At 41.8% G+C, this 23,103-nt stretch overlaps 1 long non-coding RNA gene across 1 annotated transcript in view; it reads right to left on the reverse strand.

Annotated features, from left to right (window-relative positions):
• Positions 1-18,191, reverse strand: part of LOC128830803 (uncharacterized) — an 80,237-nt gene extending 62,046 nt beyond the window's left edge. The window contains exons 1-2 of the long non-coding RNA XR_008443689.1: positions 17,993-18,191; positions 14,753-14,838 (exon numbers count right to left, since the gene is read on the reverse strand). This is a non-coding gene — a long non-coding RNA (uncharacterized LOC128830803). The remainder of the gene's footprint in view (positions 1-14,752; positions 14,839-17,992) is intronic.
• Positions 18,192-23,103: the final 4,912 nt, after the last annotated feature.

The following is a 23,103-nucleotide window of genomic DNA, read 5'->3' on the forward strand; positions in this document are numbered from 1 at the left end:
TCTACAAAATAAAATGAAGATCTAAAGCTTATAATTATAGGTTTCTTAAATGCTATTCTTAGCGCATCAGCCCTTAAATGCCTTCGGATTAACTCTCCAAGGATAAAAAGGAAGGGTATAAAATTGTTAGGATTAAGGTATCCTATTCACATTTACTGTACAAAGTACATAATAAAAACGTAGCCTTGCATATTTATATAGCTTTTACATAACGAGTTGATAGGCGTGTGTGCTCTGATGGATGTGTTATGAGCCTGAGGCCATGTTTATACTACACAGTTAAGTCGACATGAGGCAGCTTACGTTGGTCTAACTGTGGAGGTGTACACACTGCAATGCTCCTTCTGTCGATTTAACAATCCTGCTATGCTGACATAATAAAACCACCTTGATGAGAGGCATAGCATTTATGGCAACTTAATTAGAATGATGCAGCATCAGTGTAGACACTGCATTGCTTATGTCATCCTAAGTGGCCTCCAGGAGGTGTCTCTCAATACCCATTGTGACTGCCCTGGTCATCAGTTTGAACTCTGCTGCCCTACAGCCAGCTACACCTTCCCCCTTTAAAGCCTTGGGAATTTTTGAAATTCCTCTTCCTGTTTGCTTGGTGTGGAGAGCTCAGATAGCTTCTGCCTGGGCTGACCATGTTGGCTCCCCACAGCAAACAAACTCCTGCCTTGAGTACACCGGAGTTGTTGGATCTGCTGGGTCTGTCGGACGAGGAGGCTTTGCAGTCACAGCTCATCTCCAGTCACAGGAATTTTGATACTTATGGGCAGATTGCTTGTGGCATAGAGGAGAAAGGGCATGATAGGGACATGCAGCAGTGCCATGCCAAAATCAAGGAACTGAGGCAGGCATACCAGAAGGCAACGGAGGCCAATCAATCTAGTTTATAACCAAAGAAATGACGCTTTTACAAGGAGCTGAGTGCCATCCTTTGTGGTGACCCCACCTCCATTGACAAAAGTCCCATGGATACTTCGGGGTGGCTGGAGACAGTGGCTAGTGGAGTGAACCCCCAGTATGACATGGTGGATGAAGAAGTGGAGTTGCAAGAGAATGGAGGACAGGCAACAGGGATGTGCAGTGGTGTGGCAAGCCTGACAGGAGAGGGGAGCTCTGGTAAATACTCAATATACTGTGATACTGCATGGAGACATGAGGGAGAGCTCTGCTTTTTTTTTTTTTTTAAATCAGGGTGGAAGAGGGATTGAAATAGCCAACACAGGCACAGGTTGTATCTGCTTCTCAGACCCCTATGCAGCTAGGCAGAGGGGGCCCTGCGGAAAAGTTCAGTGATGCACATCAGGATGACCTGGGAATCCTTCAGAGATCTCTAGGAAATTTTCCTGGAATTACTCTGCAATCTTCTGCCAAAAGTTTCTTGGGAGGATTGCCTTGTTTCTTCCCCCACTGTAGGAAACTTTACCGCATCAATCAGCAATTACTTCTGCAGGCAACAAAGCAGCACATAGGCTAGAAGCATACAGACCTGGTCTGCAGCCACATGTAGGCAGGAGCTGCATCCTTAGTTACCCTCAGGAGCAAAATATCAGGTGCTATCATTCCCCATCTGTGGAAAACGGTGGCAGTATTCAGAATAGTGGCCCTAAGCACTTGTAGTGATTCCCCACTGAAATACCCCACCCTTAGTCCCATCTTCCTCCTTGGGCTGAACTCACCATAGCTGGGGCTCCTGCTGTGCTATGTACTGCCAAGGGGAAGGGAGAAAGTGGTGTTTCTAACTTGCTTGAATCAAGACTGAGTGTATTCAAGAGTGCCTGCGTCTATTGTTTCTTTAGCTTCTGCAGATGTGCCCTTGATGGTCTCCTCTTGCACACCAGCTGAGTGGCCCCATCAGATAACACAACAAAACAAGAGGAGTAAAGAAGAAATGTCCTAGGAGGAGCTGCAATGGTTGCAGATTGTGAGCAGACAGGCTATCAATGAGAAACTGCGTATGGATAGCCAGGAGCTGAAACAGGCAGGAGCAGATGGTACAGCTGCTACAAGACCAGACAGACATGCTGAGGTCCCCGATTGAACTGCAGACAGAACACATCCATGTTTGCTGCCCCCTGCAACCCACAAAGAATTGCCTTCCTTGCCCTGCCCACACACATTCCACACATGTTCCCGGGCTGTCTCAGTACCCCATGCACTCCACCCCGAGGGACATGTGTCATAATGACAGCTGGACATATACCCAACTAAGAGAAGCCCATCTGAAAATGTGCTCTTCATTTTCATGTCCCTTGCAGAACACAGAAATGTTTGTATTGCTGTTGAAAGATAAGTACTTAAAGGAATCTTTATTTGTCTCCTACAAAGGGTGGTTGTTACTGAAATTCATACAGAGTGGCAATCAGTTCATTTGCATTGTAAAATTTATGCACACACAGCAATCATTACAAGGTTCATACTATAGTACAAGACAACACTGCCTGCTTAAAGCAATATAGACAGACACACTAGTAGGGCTCATTGTCAAAATGCTCCTTCAAAGCCTTTGAATAGTGCCCCCCCTTTGAGCTCCTACAACAGCCCTAGTATCTGGCTGCTCAATATCAGCAGCCAGCTGATGCACCTCCTCAGTGCTGCACCCCTGCAGAAACCTCTCCCCCTTAGCTTCACAAATGTTATGCTGAACCCACCTGGCCATGGTCATGGGAACATTTTCCTCATTGAGGTCTAACCTGCCAAAAAAAGCAGCACTAGCAAACCTTTAATCAGCCACAAAGCTCAGGGAGCTAATTCCCTTTTCGCAGTAGATGGTGCAGTCTGACTGGTAGTCTTCATCAGCGATCTGGGTGCTGGCAGACGTGGGGCTGCATTGCTACACAGCAGCAGCCCCTTGCCTTTTGGTAGAAGATGGTATATTGCGACTGGTATCCGTCGTCGTCGTACTGCAGAGGCTGAAACTCCGTATGTCCCCCAGTCGCTGCCTTCCCAATGACGATGATGGCTATCAGTCGTGGTACGCTATTTTCTGCCAAGCACCCAGAAGATGCCGAGGGCTATCAGTCATGCTGCACCATTGTCTGCCAGTTTTTTTGGGGAGTTGGGATAGCTCAGTGGTTTGAGCATTTGGCCTGCTAAACCCAGGGTTGTGAGTTCAATCCTTGAGGGGGTCACTTAAGGATCTGGGGCAAAAATCTGTCTGGGAATTGGTCCTGCTTTGAGCATGGGGTTGGACTAGATGGCCTCCTGAGGTCCCTTCCAACCTTGATATTCTATGAAAAGCATATTTGTTAGTCATTCTGCACCTAATGAGCCTGCTGATGAAGAGCGCCTTGCTGCAGTCAAGGTTTCTGGGGTAAGGCTTCATGAGCCATGGGAACAAGGGGTAGGCTGGGTCTCCAAGGATCACTATTGGTATTTCCACATCCCCAACTGGAATCTTCTGGTCTGGAAAGTGCCTGCTTGCAGCTTCTGTACAGGCCAGTGTTTCTGAAGATGTGTGTGTCATTCACCTTACTTGACCACCCCACGTTGATGTCAGTGAAACAATCCCAGTGATCCACAAGAACTTGAAATACCATAGAAAAGTAGCCCTTTCTGTTGATGCACTTCATTGCAAGATGGGTTGGGACTAAAATGGGCATATGCGTGCCATCTAACACCCCACTGCAGTTTGAGAATCCCATTGCCACAAAACCATCCACTATTTCCCACACATTGTCCAGAATCACATCCCTCATAGCCTGAGGTGATTAAGGTCCTGCACACTTGCATCACTACAACTCCCGATGGGGGAGTTCCAACTCCAAACTGATTCACGACTGATTGGTAGCAGCCCAGAGTTGCCAGCTTCCACATAGCAATTGCCATTCGCTTCTCCACCATATGGGCAGCTCTCATTTAGTTCTTGCACCAGAGGGTAGAGGCGAGCTCCTCACACAGTTCTAGGAAGGTGTCTTTGCACATCCAAAAGTTCTTCAGCCACTGCTAGTCATCTCAGACAAGGGGTGCAATCCCAGCACTCAGTGCTTGTTTTCTGTGCCAAGAACCAATTGTCTACTGTGCGACGCTGCTCCATGAATGCCAAAAGCAATCTTGAATTGTTTCTTTCCATGGCACACAGCAGGGAAGACACCATGGAGTCATTATCAGATTCACAGCTCGTGAAATACTGTAGGATCAGCCGCATTTGTTCATAATGCTCATCACAATACTGCAGAGCAGTGCAGGATACATACAGTTCACAGGGGCTGTTGAATAGCAGGGTGAAACATAGTCAGAAGTTCATGGAATGATGGGATGGAGAAAACTGCAGCATGGGACACTGATCCTGCCCCCATGAGGCACTTCAAACCCTTCCCAGAACACCCACTGGCAGTTGGTGTCAAGTTGCACAGTGGGATAGCTACCCACAGTGCACTGCTCTCTGTCAATGCAAGAGCACCAACTGTGGATCTGCTCTGCTGTCACAAGGAGCGTTGTGTGGATGTGCAAAATCAGTTTAATTACAGCAGTGGATGATCATTGACATAACTTAAGTTGACTTAACTTGATAGTCTAGACATGGCCTTCGTTAAAGCGACTTGTGGCCAGTTACGGACAACCTGTTTGTGAGCTGTTTGTGAACAAACTCTAATGTTGAAAAAATTGTCTAAGATTTTTTTTGAAGGAACACTTCACCATGTGTGTGCATAATCCAGTGCTAAATGCATGTTACGTGTCGCCTCTCAGTGCTTACTGTACTCACCATTCATTACATTTGCGTGATAAGTCATATGGTGTTGTTTCCATTCCCTGGTTAGATAAATATAACTATAATAAATGGGGGAGTGGAGTGTGATCAAGTCACTGGAAAAGCAGGATTAGTAAACTTCTATAACATTTCATAACTTTTCCGTTTTAGGCCACTTCAGTCTACTCTTGCTTGAGACATTAGTGCATCACACTCTGTTTTGTAATGGGTCCTGCTTTTCTATACCAGGAACTTCCTCTCATCTTGATGAGATCTAGTAAGTGATCTTTATAGAATCCACAAACCTAAACCAAGCAAAGAGTCCTGTGGCACCTTATAGACTAACAGACGTATTGGAGCATGAGGTTTCGTGGGTGAATACCCACTTCTTCGGATGCAGCATCCGACGAAGTGGGTATTCACCCACGAAACCTCATGCTCCAATATGTCTGTTAGTCTATAAGGTGCCACAGGACTCTTTGCTTCTTTTACAGATCCAGACTAACACGGCTACCCCTTTGATACTTGAAACCTAAACCAGTGTAAAGGGAAATAGACACCTGAAACAAATACCATTATTAAGGCTGAACAATGGTTCATCTTTTTCTAACTTATTTATTCCTCTTTGAGTTGGGTCTATATAATGCTGGCTATGAAATGTAGAGTTGCCTAAAGAATTAGAAATTCTCCCCCTACCATGGAAGAGGTATATAACTGTGAAAAAGATGTATAGTAAACAGTAGGCTCAGGAAGTACACTGGGCTTCTACTCCATGTAGAGTAAATTTTATGTTGCCTGTGTGACCATGATAGAATCTAATCTAACAAGTGTAGACCTCAACAAACTATGGTACCACTTCTAACTCTAGGTGAAGCCACAGTTGAATCTAAACAATGAAACATCGAGAATTCATACCGTGATGGTATGTCAAGTCATTGTACAAGAACAAATGGAGAGAATAGAAACAGGTTCCTCACCATGAAAGTGTCGCTGTGATACTACAGAATCATGGTCTTGTATCTTTGTCCATTTAGTTCCCAGGCTGTATGTTCATGGCTATCACTTCAAGGTTAATTAATAAAGATACAACTAGTGTAAATGAGATCAAGATCTGGTTCTAAGTCTATCTGTGTCTATATTCTTGCATGGCTTCCATCTGGTCCCAATTTTCTCCCAATATCAGCTTGGGTGCATCCTGCCCTCAGAAAAGTTCCATCTTTAGTTGTGATGGATAACACAGCTCCACCATAAATGGCATGACATCCAATAAGGAAAAATATTATTAAAAATCTTTTTTGGGATTACCTACTTTTCAAAAGCATTCCCTAAAATAACTGATCTTAATATGTAGTACTCCATATTAAAATGTGGTTTGATAAACTGAGATTTTAATACACGTACACTGCATCGTACACTGCTAGCCTGTACACATGAACTTCCTTTATGATTGGTCTATTTAGTAAATCTTGAATCTCTTACTTAATTTCAATGTTTAGAAGAATATGTAAAAGACCTGTCAAGGTAATTTAATGTTCTTCTAAAATACAAACTGAATCAGGTGTCTGAGAACTCAAAAAACTAACCAGTTAATGTCAATGCAGGTTAATTTTATTTCTTCACATTTTTTAAACGCATGATTTTTATTTGAAGCATGATCTCTCAGTAATGCTTTCATCCATAGTGGGCACTACATTTGCTGTGATTGAAGGGCTGTAACTTTGGCGATATTAGGACAAATTAATCCCAAGTATGTATGAACTTGGTCCATTAATTTTTTGTTGGCTAGCAACTCTTGCAGAACAGAAGCTAGGGACTGATTAGTCCCAGGGATAATTTGCATATTAACTACTGAATATTTTGGATAAGTGTCTGTGAGTCAGTCAAGTGAAAATAAATAGAAAATTCACCTTTAGTTCCTAGACCTGTACTTTCTTCTGCCAAGATCCTAAGAGAAAGACAGCTTCATATCTTCTTATCTATTTTTTCTGTAATCGCACAAGTCAGAATCCAGCAGATAGTTATCCCGAATTTCTGAAGTATATGTAGCCTGTCTCCCCTTGAAGTAATTTATCAATATTAAAGTACTTCCTTACAGTAAGGAAACCCATTAAACTTTCACACTCTGATTCTTTATTCTGTGACTGTTTTTGTGGCTTTGCAAATCAGCTGTCAAGTAGACCGATCTGACCTCTCTCCGGAATAGGGGTATTCTCAGGTGCTTAGAGCCTGCATCTGCTGGTGTAGGGGGTGTGGCTGGGATAAGGTAGCATGGCCAAATATGCCTTTGTCTGGATGATCCCTAGCACCTGAAATGGTCTCCTATGAGACACTAGCATCTGGTACAGATCAGAGCAGCCTTCAAGCTGCTTCAATTTATGCAGAGGATTGTCCCAGCATTTGGTAGCCCCAGTAGAGGATAGTTGGCTTAAAGTTACTTTTATACATACAAATGCCTAACAGACTTGCACTGAGTGCTCTTCAGTCAGTCTGGAAAACCTTGCTCTTTTACTTTCCCCTTATTACTAATAAATAGTTTTCAGGCAAATAATAATGACACTTCCTCTTGCTGTAATGTACTTTTGCATAATTCTGATAAAATTATTTCAATCCCTGCAGCAACAACAGCTGTTTTGTGATCTCCAGAGTCTGCACGTCTATGAAGAATACAACCATAGTTCAGAAATTGTCTCTGCAGTGATTCACAGTAGAGGTATTGTACTTCCCATGGAGTTCGCATTAGTGTGCATGTCATTATATTTTTATCTGCATTGAAATGCAGCCAGGAATAGCCAGGAAGCCAATGAGTTCAGAAAGTTGGCATAATCATGTACATTTCTGACTGAGAAGTAGAGCAGGTTGAGAGGGCGTGACTAGCAGTTTGACAAATATTAAAATGGAAACTTTGTAATGACATCCACTATTGATGTCTGCCTTAGCCCATGGAAGTGAAGTCTGTCTTGTCCACAGAGGAACCCTTTTTCTTTTTTTGCCTTTGTAGAGAAGAAGCTTTGTAAAAGTTAACAATTACTACATTACCCAGAAAGGTTACTAGTTCCTGTTAGAGCAGCAAAGACCACCTGCTGTTTGAAGGAATGGTTAGGATTATTGAGGCTTATTCTCAGTGGAAAAAAAAGAGTTTTCTGTGACCTTATAGAAGTTTTCAGAAATGGCTTGATAAAATTGGCAGAAATATTTTTATTTTCTGGGGGGGGGGGTACTTTTGTAAGAAAGGAGTTCAGAAGTTAGAAGACATAACATAAAAATCGGGGAACAAGCAGGGAATTCCAGCAGCACATCACACAAAGGATAATATGTATAAGGAGTGCACCACCAGGGAAGGAAATTGAAACAAAGAAGAAATGCCTTCACAAGATCCCTATCATTCTTTCTGCTGGAGGGAATGAACTGTATTTCAGGATGAAAAAGTGTAAAGGTAGAGATTGAGGTAAACCAAAGAGAGGAAACCATTTTGGGTTGTTTTTTCTCTTCCTAAAACTTCTGTAAAGTAGAATTCTCTAAATGTTGCAGTAAAACTTTTGCCCTAGAGTGCTGCTGAATTGTTAACGTCTTATGAAGAAAAAAAGACATCTTTTCTTCAGCTTCCAGGACTTCGCATGGGTTCTACCTCAGACTAGTTTTTTCTTATTGAAGTCTACAAGAAGGAAATGTTTCGAGTATCTGTTCTTTGCTTTACAATAAAAGGAGTAAGTGCATTGTAGAGCACAAAGACATCAAATGACAGATTTAAATATTGTGACATGAAATATGACAGGAATCAGATCACTAGTAAAGTCACAATTACACAATGCCAAAAAGGAAAAAAAAACAGTATAAAGGATGATTATCTACAGTTATGATCCAGGCATTATCAAATTGAAGAATAGAATTTGGAAGGTCAAAACTTTTGCCCATAAATGAGCTTAAATATTTCAGGGTAGCTGGAGACCATTTAAATGGATAATAAAGACTAGACTTGAGAGCTCATATGATTCATTTGTTATTATTCTTAATTTAAAAAATGAGAGCGCCTCCATAGGTCAAAAGGGATGAAACAGTTGGCTCAGAACTGGAAATCTCAGAATAAAACTTAGTATCATTCACTAGACTGGTGGGTTGTAACTTGGTGGGTTAGTCACTGGCCCATCACTGTTGGGAACATGGTTTCAAGATGTGCTTGAGATAAAAAAATAACAACTCAGTCAAGTGACAAGCTTCAGGAGCCTGCGCGTGTTAATATTTATTTTCTGCACTGAAGAGTTGTATTTGAGATGTTTATCCACTACAAGAGCAGTTTTATTTTAATTCTGTTTTCTCATATTGCTTGTTACTCTTATTCCATGACTTTTTTGAACATTTTGCATCTCTTCATTTTCATGCTCTCTGTCCTCTAAGCTCCTTTCATTTGGATATAATCTCTTTTTCTGCTATATTTTCCTGGTGATTGTAGGAAGCAAGAACACAGGCATTCACTAAAAGACACTAGCTGACAGCAGTAGTCCTGGAATTAGGAGTGCTTGCTTGAAGTGCTAATAACAAACACCAAATACATGGTTTCCATCATTAGCACTCCACTATAAAAATTGTTCCAGCACCCATGCCAGTAGAGGCACTTCAGCTAAACTGTGGTACTGAAGTTTTGTATAGCAGGAACAGTTGCCCATGTTCTCATACATGAGCTGTCAAAACTAGTTGATTGTGATGGGGTATACAAACCCAACACTGGGTCTAAAGCCATTAAAAGGCAATACTGACCCCAGATATCCCTGCCCCTCTTCGCCAGCTGAGTAGGTTCTGACTGGAGGAGTAGATTAAAAAGGAACTCAGAAACCCAGGCAAAGGGTGGTGGACAGGCTGCAGGCAAGACTCTTTCTCCGGGAAGCCAGAACAGAAGGTTGAGTCTGAGAGGAGACCACAGAGCAGGTAAGGCCCCCAGGCAGTGCCTTCTCTAGCCACACCCCCTTTGAGAACCTGCAGGGTCTAGGAAGTAGCCCAGGAAAGCAAACTTAGAAGTGCTACAGGGATGACCCTGCTGATGTTGCTTCCTGCTGGGATCTGATGGAGAGGGAGGGAGGGTCTGGGTGGAGGGCAGAGGCCCAGGTGTGGGTAGAAAGCTAAAGATTTTCAGCCTAAGATCAGGAACAGGCACCTCTACTGCCCTGATAGAAGCAAGGGGCTGAAAGTCAGGTGCACTAACAACTAAGCCGCCCAGCCTTCCTTCCGAGCCCACCATCACACTTATAAAATGTATATCTCAGAACAGGGGTCAGCAACCTTTCAGAAGTTGTGTGCCGAGTCTTCGTTTATTCACTCTAATTTAAGGTTTCACGTTCCAGTAATACATTTTAATGTTTTTAGAAGGTCTGGTTCTATAAGTCTACAATATATAACTAAATTATTGTTGTATGTAAAGTAAATAAGGTTTTTAAAATGTTTAAAAAGCTTCATTTAAAATTAAATTAAAATGCAGATCTTATCAGTTTAGTGTGATCCTTGCTTTTCCTTGCTGAGTTTTCCAATGTCTGGCATGGATTTGGATACTTTAAGCTGTACACAGGCTTCTGAGTGATCAGTTGTTAACCAGCTCCGAGACGGACAGAGGACAGATTTCTTGTGTGAAAATACCTGTTCACACAGGTATGTGGATCCAAATGCTGAAAGCATTGCAATCACAATTTTCTTCAAACAGTTAAATTTCACTGGCCGGGACATCCAGCAGGTCAGAATAGAGGCCCCATGATCTCTTTCAGTAGCTTCAAGTGCACTCCGCAGAGCTCCAAACTTTGATGCCCACAATTCTGAGCTTTTTAACTGAATGAGCTGCATTTCGAAATCTTCAACACCCATCCACTGAAATACAGACAAATCCAAGTCGCTTTCACTGAACTTTTCAGGTTTAATTAGAAAAGAAAGCATTGGGCCAAGTCGCTGGAAATCTTGAAATCTGTCAGAAAATTCTGATTCCAGTTCTTCCATGTACATTCTAATCTCAATATCAAACGCAGTGCGCTGTTCCACGTGGCGTGATAGTGATGTAAGCAGCAAATCAGGACTTAAAAATACCCCAGCACAGAGGCGCTGGAAGAATTTTTAAGGTGGGGGTGCTGAGCTGCACCCCCTTTTGCCCGTCTGCACCCCTCACTGCTCCAGGCTGGGGCCAGTGGGCTGCAGCTGGGGGTGGCTGCAGAGCCCCAAGCCGGTGGCTGGGACTCCAGGCCGGCAGCAGAGTTCCCCAGACCAGCGGCCGGCAGCGGGCTGAGTGGGGTTGGTGGACGGAACCCTGGCTGGCAGGGGACTAGCAGCCGGTACTACAGGCTAGCAGTGGAGCCCCCAGGATTAGTGGCCGGGACCCGGGGCCGGCAGCAGGCTGAGCGTGGCCGGCGGACAGAACTCCAGTTGGCAGGGGGCCGGTGGCTGGTACCCCAGGCCAGCAGTGGAGCCCCCAGGACCGGTGGTCAGAACCTGGGCCGTGTGAGTGCCACTGAAAATCAGCTCGCGTGCCGCCTTTGGCACGTGTGCCATAGCTTGCCTACCCCTGTCTCAGAAGATACATTTTTATTCACATGGGCCCTCTAGGATTCTTGGTGACAAAGGATTTAAATACTTTTCTGTCCATGGACCCAGTGATGCAGCATTTTGTGCCTCACCCTGTCCTCATGGATATAAGTCACGCTATTTTATTTTAGTCCAATACAGTTTTTATTCCTCTCCCCCACTCATGTATTGGTCAGGCCATAGGAACTGAGATAGTGTCTCCCTGTGTTACAATAAAGGAAGTTGGTATTATCACCAGCTAGCCAGGAGAGGTTCCTCTGTCCCGATCTAACTTTGTGATACCCCCAAGACAGTGCAGCCACAGATTCTACAGCCTACAAATAGCATTTCCTCTAACTTCCTTTGCAATACTTTACATTTCTATACTTCCATAACTTGTACTTGGTATGTTATTATAAAGGACTTGCTACACTATTGTATTGTGTCTTCTTAGGGACCAGTGTTGACTACAGGAATTTTGCCCAATTCTGGACAATGCTGAATGGACCCTGCTGTCGTTGTCAGTGTTAACTCATGTAAGCAAGGATGGAGTACCAGGTGGTGTTGCAAGATGCTCTTTTCTTGTTACTTGCATGATTAGTGCCCTGACTGTAAGTGCTTTCAGTGAAGTTGCTTTTTCATAAGGCTAGGCGCATGCTGTGTTTTCTTAAATAAATGAATTCTTCAGATATTGTGAATGTTATTAATTATGATGGTTCTAGCAGTAAGGTAACACAAAAGCTATGCTCCATGAGCTGATTAACTACAGACTTATGCATCTTGTTGATGCTGCTGAGAGAGAGTTTAAAACCTGTTTTAATTCTTTGAAACAATCTCCTTACAGGTACTGAGCTATACACTGTGCCCTTTTAATTGACATATGCTTGTATTCAGGAAATAATGATTGGCCTACATGCTACTATCAGTATTTCTAGTACTTTTTAAAAACTGTTATGGCCCTCCATAGTTTGCTTTGCCCCCTTTGATATCTGAGTGATGATGACGGGAGCAATGAGATGGAACCAGCCCAGGAGACTTTGCAGAGACATAAGCAAAGCTGTAATGCTATATCCTTGTCATGCTTCTGGAATCCTGTTGCTATAAGGACAGTTGTGCAAGATGTTATGGAAAAGAGAGCAGGGGTTGATTAAAGCTCAAATTCTCCATGTTCTAGGTTAGTCTCAGGATCCACCTGGAGATGATTGGAGCACTGCACTCATTGGAAAAGCCAAGAGAATTCTTGGCACATTTTGTTGAGATACATCTAAAGCCTTTGTCCAAGCCCTACCTGCCCTATCTGATTATTCTTTAAGGAGGAGGACCGGAATATCATACAAGAAGAGCTTGATGACCTTGTAAACTGGAGTAACAGAAATAGGATGAAATTTTATAGTGCAAAGTGCAAGGTCATGCATTTAGGGACTAACAACAAGAATTTTTGCTATAAGCTGGAGACGTTTCAGTTTGAAGTGACAGAGGAGTAGAAAGACCTGGGTGAACTGGCTGGTCATAGGATGTCTATGAGCCTGTGCAGCAATGAAAAAAGGCTAATGCAGTCCAAGGAGGCACCAGGTGAGGTATTTCAAGTAGACACAGGGAAGTGTTAGTTCAATTATACAAGACACTGGTGAGACCTCATCTGGAATACTGTGTGCAATTCTGGTCAAGAAAATACACATAAGTTGGTTTAACCAGCAAAGGAACTAGTTCTTAAAAATATAATGTTCATACAAGAGTCATATAACTTATACAAAAACTATTCAATTACAAGTGACTGGTGGAGATATAGTGAGTTGTCCTACTGTACCCGTCTATATCTCACTAGAGCATCCTTGTCACACTAAGTTACAGTAAGACTTTGTGAAGGCAGTTTGTATCTGTGAGACTTTTGACTGTAATTGCTTCCTGGTAAACATGATGTACAGCTGATTGGCTCCTTCTTCTTGATCAGTTTGGCAACTGTCCACTTTTCAAGTGAACCTGCACTAGGCTGAGGTTCATATCTTTCAATCTTAAAAATGCATTTATAAATTAGAATTATTATGCATTGCCACACCTTAGAGAAGCATGCTATGGAAATCAGTAACAATATATGACAGTAGGTGCAGTACCCAGTGGGGCAAAGTTCAAACCCAGTTTACTTCCCTAAGCTTCTGTATAAGCACCACTAGCAGCTGTGTGCTTTAAATCATTGTCTGAACAGAGAAGAAAACAGAGAACATTATTAGTGATCTTAAATATGTTCCTGATATAAAAACACTGCATTACAGAATAAATTTCCTTTAACCATGCCAATCTTGGAAATATCTGAGGGCAGATTTCTCTTATGCTTTTTATTACATACATGAATACCCAAAATTCACAATAGACTTAGAGAAACAATTGATCATCCTCAAACAAATATTCAATTAGTGAAGCTCCCTGTTAAAATTTCTTTTTTCCAGAAACACTCACTGCTTATCAACAAATCCTTGCACTGGCTGTCTGAGCTGTGGTTCAGCCTTGGCACTGACCCTGATGCCTTCAACCTGACACATTTTCTGTTCCTATTAGTTTATCCATATTTATGACTCATTATTGCATTTGTAACTAGTACACTTGTCCTTTATACATTCATGATCTATCTATTTGCTGCTGTTCACACACTGATACACAGTTCTGACATTTCCTGCCACAAGTAGCAATGATGCATGGAATGGTATGTGCTCCCCTCCTGGTCCAGAGAGACCCCATTGCATGTTTCTCAGTTGATGAGATGACAAAACTAGAAAGCTGTTGGTATATGATTCCTGCTATGATTGTGCTCAAAGGGGCTTTTTCTACTTATTTTAGCCTTCCAAAATGGCCTCGGGTACAATGAAAAGTCCAAGGCTGACAGTTTTGAAAGTTGCAAATGTTAGAAGAATTAATTGGCTAATTAACATCACCACACAGATGAATATACAATTTAACACACTGTTTCCATCAATAGGGGTGATTAATACTTATAATTCCCCTCCCTTAGCCTTTTGAACATAGCTCATGAGATATCATTTACACTTTCTCTAGGGCTCCTTCATCTTTAAGTGGTACTCCTTTTGCTCTTCAGAATTACTGTTTCATGCATTTTCATCGTCTTATTAAAAGACTCCTGTCCATAGTAGAATAAACCAGAGACAATTTTTTCATGTTAGGTATTTACAGATATCTGAGGATACCTAATTTATTTACATCAGCATCATGTGTCACATCCTGATGTCCTTACTCAGGTAAGTTCTTCTTTGAAATGAGGGTGAGCTTGCCTTAGTAAAGATTCTGTGAGAATTTCCCCCCAGATTTGCCCACACCAATACAGTTACTTGCATGCACATGTGCCACTTAGCTTCTTATTTGCATGTGCATGTGCAGTATTTAGTGTGCATTCTTTTCTGTGTGGAAACATCTGCACCCACCTAATTTTGAAAATGTGGCCCTGAAAATCTGTTTCAATGTTAAGGGCCTGTCACAGGCTGGCCCTTTAAGGGGAATCTCGTTCAGCCTTACCTGTGACTTAGCAGTAGACTTCAGCTGATTCTGATCTGGTGGTTTAATTGCCAATTCCAATCCAGCTGTGGAAGGTTGGGGGCAGACTACAGAGAGAGAGAGAGAGCAGGGAGAACTCAGTCAGAGGAAGGAAACCCAGGAGAGAGGAGGTAAAGAATTATCCCTCTCTGAGTTGGGCCTGATGAAGATAGGCCAAAGAGGGCCGCAGGGATAGAGTTAGTCCCTGGAAGAGGGGCAAGGCCCAGAGAGGCAGCTCTGTGGGTCAGAATTCCAGGGAGGTAACATGGAGCTTGTTTGAGCTAGGAGAAGCCTGAGAGCCCTGGAAACCAGAGAAGAGGCTGAATAGTACCCATAGGCTTCTGCAAACAGAACCAGGGGCCTAGAAGTAGGAAGTGGGTCTGGGAAAAGGAGCAGGCCTAGCTCTTAACACAGGTGTGATAAATGAAGGGGTGGGGGAAGGTATCTCCCTTTTATGGACACCCAGCCAGTCAGTAGCTATAAAATCCCTCTTAGTAGCTGCTCTCTAATTGCTCTACCTGTAAAGGGTTAAAAAGTCTCACTGCTATGCATAGGTAAAAGAAAGTGAGTGAGCATCTGGCCAAAAGAGCCAATGGGAAGGCTAGAACTTCTTAAAATTGAGAAAAGACTCCCCTTTTGTCTGTCTGTTGTTGTTCTCTTGGGGAGAGGTGGACAGGGCAGAGCTATGTTGTAAGAAGCTTGGGCCAGGTATGAAAAAATCCTCAGTATCATATCTAGAAACTACTCAATTAAAACTCCAGATATGTAAGTAGATCAGGAAATGTCTAGGAAGACACAATTAGGTTTATTTCTTTATGGCTTGTGGATTCTTCTGTGCTAACCCTGATGCTTTTGTTTTGCTTGTAACCTTTAAGCTGTACCTCAAGAAAGCTATTCTTGGTGCTTAATCCTTGTAATTGCTCTTTTAAAATCTAGCAATAGCATGAGTTCCCAGATGTATTTTCTTTCTTTTCTTATTAATAAAATTTACCCTTTTTAAGACCAGAATTGGATTTTTGTGTCTTAAGAGGTTTGTGCATATGTGGTTTAATCAGCTGGTGGCAACAGCTGATTTCCTTTTTTTTTCTTCTTTCTCAGCTCTTCCCTGGAGGGGTGGTGAAAGGGCTTGAGGGTACCCCAGAAGAAGGAATTCCCAAGTGTGCCTTCCTGGGCTCTCAAAGGGGTTCTACACTTGGGTGGTGGCAGCATCTACCAATCCAAGGTAAGAGAAAAGCTGTAACCTTGGGAGTTTAATACAAGCCTGGAGTGGCCAGTATTAATTTTTAGGATCCTTGCAGGCCCCCCACCTTCTGCACTCAAAATGCCAGAGTGGGGAATCAGCCTTGACAATAGGGTTCCCTTAGAAGCCACAGGGACTGCTGAGCCAAGGCTGGGGCTGAGGATTGAGCCCAGAAGACAGGTTGAGGAGTAGTCTAAGAGAAGTGAAAGGATCTCTTGCTTGGACTTTTAGTTGGACTTTTGTTACCCTGGAAGGGGACTGAACTTAAAACATGACCTACCATGAATGTTGAGCCACAGAATTCATGAACAGAAACAGGCCTGGCAAGACCAAAGTGGTGGCCATTGCAAAACCAAAGGGGGTACTAGAGGCAAAGACTCATGCAGTGCCATGATCTCACACCAGTGTGTTATGTGGGTGAGTGCAACTGTTTACAAGGCCATATAGTCCTGGTAATCCTATGTGTGCTACTGATGAACTGAAGGGGTTTCGTGTTCTTAAAATGTTTTGAAGGCAGCTGATAAACAAGCCTGTCCTAGACAAATGAATATCGATTTGCACATTGCTTGATTACAAGCAAAGGGCAATGAAAGTACATTTACATCTAAGGTAAACAAACTGAGGAAGCCAATTGAAAAAAGGAAACTGACCAGAGGATGAGGAAAACATCCTGGCATCTGCACACCAGTGGGAAAGAAGAAATCTGTCTGGAGTATACACTTCAAAGGAATACATTTCAAAGGTTTATAGGACCACAAAAAGAAAGGGACAGAATCCCTTCAGTATCCATCACTTGGGCGACAAAGTGGTCAGCACCCTCTGATTTTGTGAACTGTGGATCCTTCTGCCTCAGGGGCAGGAGATGCTGACAGCTTGATGTAAATTAGAAAGCTGCTTAGGTAAATATTGTAGCTTGCTAAAGTTAAGTTTTAGATACTAGAAACTGTTATTTTTGTTTTGTTTATAACCATATCTGTCTCTTTTTCTCTCGCTTACTATCATTTAAATCTCTGTTCTTTATTATACTTATTCTTAGTTTTACTATAATCCATCTCACTGCTGTGTATTAAGGTAAAAAGTGTGTACTTGGCTCGGCTAATAGGCTAGTGTGTGTGTGTGTGCTGTCTCTTTGGAGGTAACAGATGTGATTTCTGTGAGTGTACAGGGAGAGGGACTGGACACTACCCAAAGACAGCTCTGGAGAACTGAGGTTCACTGAATGTTATCTGCCAGGCAAGGTTTAGTCTGATAGAGTCTCAAGGAGTTTGCTGGTAAGGCAGACAGACAGGTGTGGCAGGGAAATTAAGCTCCAGCAAAGCTCTCTTGCTAAGGGTATATCTACATCTACACACAATAAAAAACCCTGACTTGGGCTCATGGTACTTGTGCTCACAGGGCTGAAAAATTGCGGTGTAGAATTTTGGCTCTGAAACCCTGTGAATGTGGAGGATTCCAGTGTGACATATTGGATCACAGAAAACCCCTCAGGGCTGCCAACCGATGTGCCAAGACTACTTCTGCCCCTGCTTTCCTGCCCTGGCATCTTAGGACTTCAGTGTCCTGCCTGGTTTGAGCCAGACCTGCTAGCCTGCTGCAAACCCAGACCCAGGGTCTGAGCCACATCCCCTAACAGCTGTAGGCTTAACTGAAAGCAACTTACAAAAGTGTTCCTGTCTTTAACACTCAGATGTCCAACTCCCAATGGGTCCAAACCCCAAATAAATCTGTTTTAGCCTGTATAAAGCTTATAGAGGGTAAACTCATAAATTGTTCGCCCTCTAGCTGTTTGCCACCCCCCCCCCCCCAGGTATTAATACATACTCTGGTTTAATCAATAAGTGAAAAGTGATTTTATTAAATAAAGAAAGTAGGATTTAAGTGGTTCCAAGTAGTAACAGACAGAACAAAGCAAATTATCAAGCAAAATAAAATAGAACATGCAGGTCTATGTCTAAGAAACTGAATACAGATCAAAACCTTACCTAGTATACTTTCTTTTACAAACTAGTCTCCTTCTGGTCTGGGTCCAGCAATCACTCACAGCCCCTGTAGTTACTGTCCTTTGTTCCAGTTCCTTTCAGGTATCCTTGGGGGTGGAGAGGCTCTCTCTTTAGCCAGCTGAAGACAAAATGGAGGGGTCTCCCAGGGGTTTAAGTAGACTTTCTCTTGTGGGTGGAGACCCCCTCCTCTCTCCTATGCAAAGTCCAGCTCCAAGATGGAGTTTTGGAGTCCCATGGGCAAATCACGTGTCCATGCATGACTGAGTTTCTTACCAGCCAAGCCACATTCCTGGGAAGGCTCCGATGTGGATTGGCATCTCCAAGTTCATTGTTGTCTTAAGTAGTTCTTGATTGGGCATTTAATTTGCACATTCCTTTCTCAATAGAAATCAAGCAAGTATACAGCCAGTATTCCTAACTTCAAGTACAAAAAATGATGCATGCATACAATCAGGATGAATGTATTCAGTAGATCATAACCTTTACATAGATATGTTACATGGTATTTGTAGCATAAAACATATTCTAGTTATGTCATATATACATTTATAAGCATATTCCATAAAGCCTGATGGGGGGCACCCTCACACCCAGAACTCAGGCTCCAGCTTAAGCCTGAATGTCTACACAGTGGTTTTTAGCCCCACAATCCCAAGTGAGCTGACCTGGGCCAGCTGCAGCCATGCTGTGGGACTTTTATCCCAGTGTAGAGATACCCACAGTGGATTACAGTTCTGAGCTTCCTAAGGAGAGTGGCTCAGGCTCTTGTGAACTCCATTGTATATACTGTCCCATACTAACATAAGCCCTGATTCTGCAGCATTTTGGTGAATGTGCTTATCTTTAAGTATAAAGCAGTTCTGTTGGTTTCAATAGGACTAGTCATATGATTAGTTCATAGCATATCAGGGTTGGAAGGGACCTCAGGAGGTCATCTAGTCCAACCCCCTGCTCAAAGCAGGACTGATCCCCAGACAGATTTTTGCCCCAGATCCCTAAATGCCCCCCTCAAGGATTGAACTCACAACTTTGGGTTTAGCAAGCCAATGCTCAAACCACTGAGTTATCCCTCCCCCTAATGTTTACAGAATCAAGGTAATCCTTTGGCAATGCTTGCTGTAGCAATGCAGCATTTCATGATATGTTGAATATTTATCATTGAAGCAAGACCACAAACTTGCGTCTTGGTAGTGGCTTGCTGTCTAACATCCTGATTCAGCAAGTTTAGCCACGTGCTTAACTTTAAGGACTGCAACAGAACAATTCATGGGGTTAAAGCCAGGCACATGCTTGCCCTTTACTGCATGGGGGCTTAATCTAGCATGTCTGTAGCAAAATATATGCCATGCCGTTCACTTTATTGAATGCCTTTAATACATATTGCTAAAAGATTTAATCTGTTTATACTCAAAGTCATAAACAATTTAAAACTATACAGTTTCAACTCTGTTAACTTGCTCCAGTTAAAATAGCCTGAAACAATTACATAGAATGAGGTATATTTGTAACTAATATAATCAAATTATATTTGGATTGCTTTCTAAATTAAAATTGTGCAAAAGTACACCTGTTCATGTGAAAAAGGCAGCATATCTATTTACAGGATTTGCTATTGTTAAACATGTAACGGTATGCATGTCACAGATGACAATGGGTGCATGCACATCATTTAGAGATAAAAATGGGGAGAAGACTTTTAATTTCAAAGCATGAAAAACAGGTTAATTAGATATCATAAGAGTCTTGCACCTCAGGAGAGACCTATGAGAATGAGTGCCCTAGGTCCCGTGCTCTACAGGTAAACATGTTCTGACTCAATCAAACCTTTGTGGAATGTGAACTCCAAAACTGAGGATTTTTAGTTGAGAACGCCCTGCCAACAGTCTTAGATGTGCAAATCCAGGGACAGCTCAGTCTGAACACAACTGTCACACAAGCACGAGGGAAGCAGCAGCCTATTAGCCAAAATCCAAATCAGGTGGGACTTCAGGATTGATTGTCAGTAGTTTGATTGCACCCAGGATCCTTAAATGAAAATTCCCCAAAGGGTGTTAGAAATCCATGTGATGGAGTGTTGGATTTTGTACTAGATTTGATTAGACTGATAGAGATTTACAATCCACATTGATTTACAGACATCGGGAGAGACTTGCCAGTATTATATTGTAGAATATACTCTACTCATGAAATCTAGCTTTTAATAAGCTATATTCAAATAGGAATACATTAATAACTTCTGTTTATGGCTAAAAACTCCAACTTTTGGTAACATAATTACATGTTATAATACTCTTAGAGAAGGGTATTAACTGTGCATAGATTTTTAAGCCCAGAAGGAACTATTGTGATAGTTGGTCCTCCTACGTAAGGCTGTAGACTTCACTTGGGGATTCGTGAATCTGAGTCCACAACCTGTAGTGGAGCTAGAGCATTTCTCTTAGAATGATGCCCAGTCTTGATTTAAGGACACCAAAGGATGTAGAATTAAACATTGGGACAATTTACTAAAGGATGTGATAAATTGAGCTCACTGATAAAAAATTGCATTTTATTTCCAGTTTGAACTGAGCTGCTTTCAACTTCCAACCACAGCTAGCTTAAAAACCCCTCTAATATTAAATGACTTCTCCCTGTATAGCTAACTGTAGGCCATCATCGGGTCAAATGTAGCAATCGGTAGAAGAACTGGCACTAGAACTCAGTTCCCTGGCTTGTAGCTCAGTGCACATTCTCCTAGGCTACCCTGTGCTCTGTGTACATTTGAGCTAACATGCTTTTAGAACAGTGCAGTTACAGTGGAACAACAGTTTTGTGTGGAGACTGCTAGCCCTTCAAATACACGGATGCCATTATAAGTTTCACGCATGACTAGATAGGACCTGAGACTTAGAATTGGCATAGTGCTGTCATTTTCTGGTGTAACAATATAATGCGTATAATTACAGCTCATGATCTCATTCAATATGCCTTTGTTTATGCTAATACAACAATATACATAGTTGTAAAAGCTTATTTATTAGGCTTCTATTAAATAGTAGATCAACTCCATTTGTGTGATATATGCAAGTGTAGTACAAAAACATTCATTCCAAAGGGCTTAATTCTCTACTGCCTTATGAGGTCATTTACACCTGTAAAGTGAGTGTAATTTGGATGTCAAATGGTACTTTTCAGATTTACTAGTGTTTTAAATGCATTCTGTCTGTGTTTTCATGACTACACTTGGAGCAAAGCAGTGAAGAAGCAGGCCCATTGTCTCGTAACTCAAATCCCAACTGGATCAAACCCTTCTAGTTATATTTCTATGTGCTTAAGATGTGTTTTCACAGATCATTCCTAAAAACAGTCATCGTCTTAATGTCCAGCAAAATGGAAAACTCCCATATCAGAACTAGATGGACTTTTACTCTAGACCATTTGAAACACCTTGTACTAAAGTGTTTTACATTTATTTCTTCCAGGTTCAAATCAGTATCATGTAGTGAGTTCAAGAATGCAACTAATAAGGATTGTCTTTCTCGATCCCTCCCAATGAAGGGGCAAAGAGCACCAGGGTAAACAATTAATGATTGTAATCAAAAGCTGAGAGAAATCTGTCTGATAGCAGGTTACACATAGCAAAAACAGTTTCACAAACTAATAGAGGAATAAATTAATGAATTTGATCCTGTCTTCATTTTGAATGAAAGCATTTTAGTTTAGGGATTTTATCATTAAGGATGTTGATTCCCATATGTACTACAGATGGGATATTTCCTGTCACTACCTAGATTTGGTTCTAAAGGTTGGTGACACTAGACCAATCTAGTTCAGTCATGTTGATAGTTTTACATATAAATTAATGCATGTACTCAAACAGAATTACAGCATTAGAGAGTCATTAACAAAACCAATTATGGGTATTCCCTTCAGAATATGGGATCCCTAATGAGCTACAACTTAAATTTTAAATGAGAATAAATTACCATACCAATAGTTCTTTGAACATCAGTTGTTTTTACATACACTTTCACAGAACAGAGCATAAGTAGATATGACTTAAACTTTAAATGTAAAGCATTTTTTGCACTTACAGCTCAAGAAAAAATGCATGCTAAACTGGTTTTTGCTTGCTTATTGGGAAATTTGCATTTATCAAATACAGAAAACATTAGACTACAACCCTAGTAGGAGCAGAGTTACATTGCTTTATGACCAATTGTGTGTTATTTACAAAATTTAATTCTATAGCCAACAAGAAAGCTATTTGCTTAGGCTCTGGTGCTATACATTACTCTGTGAAGGTGGTCCCCCAACCTTATCCTCCATTGAAACCAAGGGGATAGATTGCAGGATTGGTGCCTTATATTTTAATGCACTAAGACATGAAATAGCAAGGATAGAGATCCATTATAAATCACTCTTCTTACATTAATTAATAGAAATAGGCAAATTTTGTCTATGTACCAAAAAAATGTATGGAATAGCTCAGTCAACGTAAGCCCAACTTTTTTATAAATAGTTCAACTTAAGAAATATTTTATCATGAGCATAGCAAAATAGCCTGCAGCCGCCAAATGAGCTAAAATGCACCACACTGATCCCTTGAGAAATAAAATCTACAGAAGAAGATAAAGTGAAATTTGGGGGACAGTTTTTCAAGATTAAAAATTATTTTAAAAGAGATCCAAGTAACCTTCATATTTTCCTGAGGACTCACTGCTGATGTTGTAGCCAGTCCTCTTCTGCCACCACTCTACAGGTTATTACACAGACAATGGTTTAGTTCTGGGAGTTTGCAGAGAATACATAGGGAAAAGAACTGAAGTACCTGGAAAGCAAAACAACAATTTATGAACTAGCCCAAAGTACCCAGTGGGGAGGCCAGACTCTGATTAAGATCAGGAAGGGGGCATTCACCTAAAAGTGCTAAAAATGCAAACACAAAAAGACCTTCCCTGGTGCAAATATTGATGAAAATACAGTATTTGTTCACTAATAAATCATGCAGTGCACAGTAGCAGAGAACTGAAAAGGCTACCAGCAGGAATGGAACATACAGCGAGCTGCAACAATCATTATTAGGACAAACCATTATGACTCATATGTTTTGG

Source organism: Malaclemys terrapin, chromosome 2, assembly GCF_027887155.1.
Source record: "Malaclemys terrapin pileata isolate rMalTer1 chromosome 2, rMalTer1.hap1, whole genome shotgun sequence".
NCBI classification, from domain to species: Eukaryota; Metazoa; Chordata; order Testudines; family Emydidae; genus Malaclemys; species Malaclemys terrapin.